At 39.5% G+C, this 8,946-nt stretch overlaps 1 pseudogene; it reads right to left on the reverse strand.

Annotated features, from left to right (window-relative positions):
- Nucleotides 1–315: 315 nt before the first annotated feature.
- On the reverse strand, nt 316–1,123 carry LOC118675590 (annotated as a pseudogene).
- Nucleotides 1,124–8,946: the final 7,823 nt, after the last annotated feature.

Consider the following 8,946-nt stretch of genomic DNA (forward strand, 5'->3'; position numbering starts at 1 on the left):
TTTTTTATTACTTCACTCTCTTCAGATGACAATTTTAAGAAGATAATTTCGTCTTTCCTCTAGCATTATTTTTGTTGTTGTTTATACCTAGTATTTCATTTGTATGCTGTTGCCAGTGTATATAAAATAATCATCTTTGTGAAATAGAAATTCATGAAATTTAGAGTGGAAGATGTTAAGGACTAACAAAAGCAGAAGTTTCTGTAGTATGGCACATGTTAGAGGGCAAGCTTTTTGTACAGGCTTCAAATATAGCTCTCTTTGAATATTCACCAGTTCATGAAAAGTGGTTTAGAACACCTTCAAAGATTCATTTCACTTCAAAAAAGAACAGCCTTTCTGGGGTCCAAAGGGATTGGTACTTGAAGTTATTCACATCAGCAGGGGGTCGTGTTGAGCATTCTACAGACAGAATTGTTTCAAATCTGCAGCTGCCTGGGAAATCTTCACACAGTTGAGCCTGGCCTCTAGCCGGAGCTGTTGAATCACTGTCTTCATAAAGGTGGCGCTGGCAGAACCAGGTTGTACACATGAGAGCTGGCAGATTTGTGGGTAGTGGGGTAGTGGGTCCACAGGTTGTGAGTCCTCAGAAGCCAGACAGTGGGACAGTGAAGCGAGGGACCCCTTCTAGCATCATTGATTAAAGTTGTTTTTTTTTTTTAAATTATTGATAGTTTATAAAAAATGATTAGTTTCCCCATTTGTTTCTGGTAAAATTTTAAGATTATTGTCAAATTTGGGAAAATATCAACTGAGTTTTTTCCTTACAATAACTGGCACTGAGGACTTTTCAACTTTTTGGGTATACTAATTTCTAAAAAGAGTTTGAGTTAGAAACACTTATAAACCATCCTGTCACCAGGCCTTCATTTCATGGCTTCTAATGAGTTTTAGGTTTTTGTTGTTACTAGTGGTTTGTGACAAATCAATAAGAGTTTAATGTTTTCCCATTTTGCTATAGGACTTACTTCTCTTCATTAATTGGAATATCAAACAACCCAAAGAGCCTACTCTTTATTTTCATTCAACATAATGAGTTACTACTTTAGGTTTAATATAAAGACAAAAATTTCTACTACTTACTTCTCAATATCAGAATATTTCTACTAATTACACTGCTCATCTCTATGACTTTTGTTTTAGATTCCATTTATTTTTAGCTGATTCCATAAATTTAATGATGATCAAAACAAATATCTAAAAAGCAAAATAAATTACAAAAAACTCTGTAATTTTTAACTTTTTAAAATATACATTCCAAAACCTCTTGCCAAATTGCAAGTAAAACAGTATTAGGGAAAACAACTTTCTCAAAATATCTGTCTCTTTAAAAAAAAACACACAAAACAGCCAACAACAACAGAAAAGAAAATGGTTTGTTTATATTGTATTCGCTGAATCAAGCACATTTCTGTAAGAACGAATTTCCATTTTGAATAGGTGTCTATAAGGCACTGAATCTTCCACTTACAATTATAAACGTTAATGATTGAAAACATCCCACAGATTTCATTTCAAACCTTGTTCCTCCCCTGCAGTCCACATACTTCTGTCTGGTGGTGTGGAGAGTCTATAAAGCAATGAACCTTCACCTCAGCGCCGGCAGGCCAGCAGAGTGGTTGATAGGAGCGGTCTTGCTGCAATTCTTACACAAAAACCAGCTGCCGTAGTTCTACACATGCATGTAACTGGAAACCACAAAAATATACCCACTAGGCAGCTAAAAGGAAGCCAATTAATCTCCCCTTAGCACCATTCTCAAAATGCCATTAGCATCTCCACATCAGCCAATGGGAGAGGGAGAGTGATGGAGAGTTTGTCAGATGGTCGTCTTAACCAATCTTGGGTTTTACCAATTTTACAAATTATGACCTGTGTGAACACATTGCTGAAGACCCTCTTAAGTCTCCAAACGGGCCATAGAAGTGTGGGCTCTGGAGCCCACTTCATAGTAAGTCTACATGGCAAAGGATGGGTGTTAGCCCTATGGTGACTGCCAAGGACACGATTCCTTTAGAGATCAGTGCTTCTCAGAGTGAGATCCATGGACAAGCAGCATGAGAGTCACCTGGGCTTGTAAAGATGCAAATTCCTGGGCCCTCCTCAGAACTATTGAATCAGAACTCAGAAGGTCTTTAGGTGGTTCTGATGCAGACTAAAGGCTTGAGAACTATTGTTTTAGAATGATGCTATCCACTATGGTAGCCACTGGCTACATTTGGCTACTCAAGTTAATTAAAATGAAATAAACCTGAAAATTTTTAGTACTCAATAGCTACATGATGCCAGTAGCTATCATATGGGGCAGTGCTGCTTTAGAATATAGGTTCTCACCTATCCCCAGTTCCTATACACTTAGGGTCCAGTTATCTATCTTCTCTATAGCATTTGCACACCTTATGTATATCAGCATTATTTATTTGTGTCTATTTCTCCATCTATAAAATGCATGAACTCCAGGCCTCTTGGTTATTCATCTTTCTGGCATTGAGTCTAGTACATAATGATAGTTTAACAAATGTTTATATAATAAACAACAAGTTAAAAATGCCAACAAAACTATTCTTATTAAACCACCAAGACATTTTCCATGTTCCTTCTGTAATTATAATTTGTGTGCTTATCTTATGTAAGAACGCTCTAAATGTACTATGAATGCTCTGATTTGAAGAAGATCAAATCTACTTTTCAGTTGAGGAAGGCCAGTGGCCTCACATTTACACTATTATTCAAAGGGTAAATGGGAGCAACCTCTAGTAACATAATCTTTACTGAAATAAAATTATTTTTTGCAGCAATCCCAGGTTGTTCTTGAAATAAATAACACAGGAGGGAACAAACATTGATGATAATGCCATCCAGTTAATAACACTAAGATAGCCAAATTATTCCACCTACTTAAATCATTTTTATCTAGCTCATGAAAGAAAGATAATTTCATTTCAGGAGACTGGAAGCATTGATTGAGCTGTCAGTCCCTAAGGCATTTATTAGACAAATGAGATCAATGAAAAAGAAATGTTTTTTTTTTTCATTTTTAATTACCATAGGATTTATAGCTAAACTTGGGAAAGTTGATTTTTAAAACATAACATTTCCCTAAAAGTTGATATCCACAGGACATTGTAGATAAAAGTTTTGACAGTGGATCTGACAAAAGGTGGCCCTTGGGTTTTATGCTGTATCATCACCTTCCAACCTGCAGTCTTCGTTCTGAAGCCCAAGGCTGCAAAGCCTAGGAGCAGCCAGAGCTCCTGTCTATTGCGTTTTGAATTGCACAGGCCTTCCACAGATGAATTTTAGCCATTACTGCAGAGTGCACCAGCAACACACAATATTTGCCCTCTAGAATGGAAGAGGTTTTTAAAAAAAATTAAAATTCAGTTCTAATAAATGTCTTAGGTTTAGTGGAGATGAAGATGGAGGAGAATTTGTCACATTGCATCTCAGCCTTTTTCAGTGTTTAACTACAAGGAATAAAACAAATAACTTGCCCTAACTAGTTTGGTTCAGTAGATAGAGTGGTGGACTGAGGGGTCCCGGGTTCGATTCCGGTTAAGGGCATGTACCTTGGTTGTGGGCACATCCCCAGTGGGAGGTGTGCTGGAAGTAGCTGATTGATGTTTCTAACTCTCTATCCCTCTCCCTTCCTCTCTGTAAAAAAATCAATAAAATATATTTAAAAACAAACAAACAGGAGACGGAAGATGGCGGCGGTATAGGCAGACGCGTCCCAGGTCGTGTCCCGGAGCAAATGGAGTGAGCAGCTGAAACTAGTAACATCCACCCCGAATTGGCGAAATTGCTCAGCTGGTGAGACGGTTTGCAGCCAGGAAGAGCAGAACTCCCCTGGAAAGGTAAAAAAACCAGGGATTTGGGCTGGAAAGTTTGCCAGACCTCTGAGCCCAGAGAGTCGGAGGGAGACCGCGTGGCAGACAGCCGCGTCCCTTGGGACAGGCACAGCCCCTGACTGGGGAAAGGAGAACCGCGGGATTCCTGGCGCCGCTGGGGGAATTGAGAGCTGGGTTCTGTGATCACAGAGGACTGAGCCTAAAGGGGGCAGCCTGAAGAGCTGACCAGACCATGCGCTCCCGGTAAGAGAAGAAGCTTACAGAAACCAAGCCTTTCCCGTTTCCGCGGCCGGCGTTTGTTTGTTTGTTTTTACTGAATCCTGTTCATGGGACATTTCGGATACAGACACTCACCTGTGCTGAAGAGAGGAAGAGGGTGCGGAGGAGTGGAATCTGGGGAGAGACTGAGGAGAGAAGGGGGGCCGGGAGAGGTGGCAGCGAATTGAGTGCTGAGACACCCCTGAGCCCAGGACTGGGGCAGCTATTCTCTCCAGAGAGTGAGACTCCTCCCCTCAGCCCCCAGGCAAGGAGCACAGCCACACCCAGATTCCACCCTGTAGGAGATCAAGGATTAAAATAACCTGATCAGTCCCTGGGAGTTAACAGGATCTGGCCTATAGAGGGATTTTCAATCCCAGCAACAACACAGAGCCTGTAACTAACTATTACGCAGCCAGCTCTGGGCAGTGAACTTCCCCTGGACAGAGAGGCCCTATAGCCTCAGAGGCCAACCCCAGAACACTGCCACCCAGAGGCTGACCCACAAACTGACTCTTTGCTAAACACAAAATAAGGCAGTCTGGGAAACAAATGCGGCTTGCTTTAAAATAAGGACTGTGGTTTACAACACAGAGGAACAGTGTATCGCAGGGAAACTCAACACTCTCCTGAATACCTGGCAGGTCTAAGGTGAGCCACACTGAAGAATAGAAGAACCGAAAGACCTTCACTACTGCAATTCTTTTTTTCTTTTTTCACCTTTTAACTAAGAAACCAATTTTTTTTCTTTTTTTTTCTTTTTTTTTCTTTTCTTCTTTTTATTTCTTTTTTTTTCTTCTTTTTTCCATCACCTGATTTTACCCTTTTAATTACTACCTTCTTATTTTTAACCAGTATTATTACTGCTACCATTTTACCATTTTTTTTAAAGTGGCATTTTATTTTCTCATTATTTTATTTTGGGATTAGTGTTCTCCATTCTATTTTCATCGTTATGTTATTGGTTGTTTCTAGTTTGCATTCATCTCCAGGGAGCTGTTGCTGGAATTTGTTGGGATTAATGGCTGTTCTATAGGAGTATTCTCCTCATATAAACAAGTCTCTTCCCCTCTTCCACTTCATTCTCTCTTTTCGCTCTTTTTTTTTTCTTTTCTTTTCTTTTCTTTTCTCGCTTTTATTTTCCCCCCTCCTTTTTCCCAATTTCATTTTTGCACTCCTTTTTTTGGTCCCCACTTTTCTTTTCTTTTTTCTCTTTTATCATTTTCTCTTCCTTCTTCCTTATCCCCTAATTCTCTTAATTCAGGTGGTCACCTTTATTTGGGGTTATTAATATCGTGAATATATTTGTGTATAGTGCCTGGTATGTGGTGCCTTGTTGTGTTGTATTTTGTGCCTTTAAATCAACGCAGCAGATCCAAGCAACAGCAACCTCCTGAGCACCACACCCTCTGCTGAGGAACAGCAGCTGTATGTGAAACCTCGCCCCACCAGCCAGAAGAGCCACCACAGCTGTGAACAGCACCCACCAGAGGAGCTGCTGCCAACTGAAGAGCAGCTGCTACCGCAACCGCCCGAAGAGCAACCACAGACCAAGGAGTCACTGCCACCCAGGGAGCAGCCACTGAATGACTCAACGTCTAGATATGTCAGTGAGATCAAACATGGGTAGACAAAGAAACCCCCAAAGGAAAGAGAAGGAGGACTCTCCAGAAAAGCAGCTAAGTAATACAGAGGCATGCAACATGACAAAAAAGAATTCAGAATAAGGGTCCTAGAGTGCATAAACTGGATGGAGGAAAAAATCGACAACCTCTGCACGAAGCAAGAAGAAACAGATGAAAAAATTGATAACATATGGAAGAAGCTAGAAGAAACAGATGAAAAAATCAACAACTTAAGTAAGACCCAAGAAGAAATGAAGAGTGATATAGCTGCAATGAAAAACTCCATTGAAAGTATCAACAGTAGACTAGGAGAAGCCGAGGACCGAATTAGTGAATTAGAAGACAAGGAAGCAAAACACACCCAAAATGTACTGCAATTGGAGAAAAAAATTAAAAGACAGGAGGAGAGCCTAAGGGAGCTTTGGGACAACATGAAACGAAACAACATACGAATAATAGGGGTACCAGAACAACAGAAGGATGAACAAGGATTAGAAAACCTATTAGAAGAAATAATATCAGAAAACTTCCCTGAGGTGGGGAAGAAAAAAGTCACACAAGCCCAGAGAGTCCCAAACAAGGTGAATCCGAAAAGACCCACACCAAGACACATCATAATTACCATGGCAAATGTTCAGGACAAAGAGAGAATCTTACAGGCTGAAAGAGAGAGACGGAAAGTTACATACAAGGGATCTCCCATTAGATTGTCAAATGATTTCTCAACAGAAACACATCAGGCCAGAAAAGAATGGACAGAAATTTACAAAGTGATGCAAAGCAAAGGACTGAATCCAAGAGTACTCTATCCAGCAAGGCTATCATTCAAACTTGAAGGGGAAATAAGAAGCTTCACAGACAAAAAAAGGCTAAGGGAGTTTATCACCACCAAGCCAGCAATGCAAGGAATGCTAAAGGGACTGGTATAAAAAGAAGAAATAAAAAGCTCAGAAAGAAAACAGCCACACAAAAAAAGAAATGGCTACAAACAAGTACCTTTCAATAATAACTTTAAACGTAAACGGACTAAATGCTCCAAACAAAAGACATCGAGTGGCTGAATGGATAAAAAAACATGACCCATACATCTGCTGTCTACAAGAAACCCACCTCATTAGAAGGGACTCACACAGACTGAAAGTGAAAGGATGGAAAAATATCTTTCAGGCAAATGGAAAGGAAAAGAAAGCTGGGGTAGCAATACTTATATCAGACAAAATAGACCTCAAAGTGAAGGCCATAACAAGAGATAAGGAAGGCCACTTCATAATACTAAAGGGATCAATACAACAAGAAGATATAACCCTGGTAAACATATATGCACCCAATGCAGGAGCACCCAAATTCATAAAAAAACTCCTAGAAGATATCAAAGGAGAGATCGACAACAATACAATCATAGTAGGGGACTTTAATACACCACTGACAACACTGGATAAGCCCTCTAGACAAACAATCAGCAAAGATACAGCAATCCTAAATGACTCACTAGATCAGATGGACTTAATAGACATCCTCAGAACACTTCTCCCCGAAGCCAGGGAATATACATTCTACTCAAATGCTCATAAGACATATTCAAAAATAGACCATATATTGGGTCACAAGCAAAGTATCCCCAAATTCAAGAAGATTGAAATCATAAAAAGTGTCTTCGCAGACCACGATGGCATAATATTAGAAATAAACTACAATAAAAACAACCCAAAATACTCAAACACCTGGAAGCTGAATAGCATGCTATTAAATATTGATTGGGTTACCAATGAAATCAAAGAAGAAATTCAAAACATCCTGGAAACTAATGACAATGAAAACACAACAATCCAAAACCTATGGGACACAATGAAAGCAGTCCTGAGAGGGAAGTTTATAGCTCTACAGGCCTATCCAAAAAACAAGAAAAAATGGTAGTAAATCATCTAACACTACAACTCAAAGAATTAGAAAGAGAGCAACAAGAAAACCCCAGAGTGAGCAGAAGGAAGGAGATAATAAAGATTAGAGCAGAAATAAATGACATAGAGACCAAAAAAACAATACAGAAAATCAATGAAACCAAGAGCTGGTTCTTTGAAAGGATAAACAAGATTGACAAACCTCTAGCCAGACTCACCAAGAAGCAAAGAGAGAGGACCCAAATAAACAAAATCAGAAACGATAGAGGCGAAATAACAACAGACCCCACAGAAATACAAATGATTGTTAAAAAATACTATGGACAGCTCTACTCCAACAAACTAGACAACCTGGAGGAAATGGACAAATTCCTAGAAAAATACAACATTCCAAAACTCAATCAGGAAGAATCTAAAAATCTCAACAGGCCAATAACTATGGAAGAAATTGAAGCAGTCATCAAAAAGCTTCCAGCAAACAAAAGCCCAGGACCAGACGGCTTCACAGGGGAGTTTTACCAAACATTCAAGGAAGAACTAAAACCTATCCTCCTCAGACTACTACAAAAAATTCAAGAGGAAGGAACACTTCCAAGCTCATTCTATGAAGCCAGCATCACCCTAATACCAAAACCAGGTAAAGACAACACAATGAAAGAGAATTACAGGCCAATATCCCTCATGAACATAGATGCCAAAATCCTCAACAAAATCTTAGTAAATCGGATCCAGCAGTACATCAGAAAGATCATACACCATGACCCAGGGATGCAAGGATGGTACAATATCCGCAAATCAATAAACGTGATACATCACATAAACAAATTGAAAGAAAAAAACCACATGGTCATATCAATTGATGCAGAAAAAGCATTTGACAAAATTCAACACCCATTTTTGATAAAAGCTCTCAGAAAGGTGGGAGTAGAAGGATCATACCTCAACATAATAAAAGCCATATATGACAGGCCCACAGCCAACATCATACTCAATGGACAAAAACTAACACCATTTCCCTTAAGAACAGGAACAAGACAGGGATGCCCCCTCTCACCACTCCTGTTCAACATAGTACTGGAAGTGTTAGCCATTGCAATTCGGCAAGAAGAAGAAATAAAAGGCATCCAAATTGGAAAAGAGGAAGTAAAACTGTCCTTATTTGCAGACGACATGATATTATACATACAAAACCCTAGAGACTCCATCAAAAAGCTACTAGACTTAATACATGAATTTGGCAATGTAGCAGGATACAAAATTAACCCCAAGAAATCTGAGGCATTTCTATACACCAATAGTGAACTTTCAGAAAGA

The sequence above is a fragment of the Myotis myotis genome, unplaced genomic scaffold (genome assembly GCF_014108235.1).
Source record: "Myotis myotis isolate mMyoMyo1 unplaced genomic scaffold, mMyoMyo1.p scaffold_m19_p_2, whole genome shotgun sequence".
Classification (NCBI taxonomy): Eukaryota; Metazoa; Chordata; class Mammalia; order Chiroptera; family Vespertilionidae; genus Myotis; species Myotis myotis.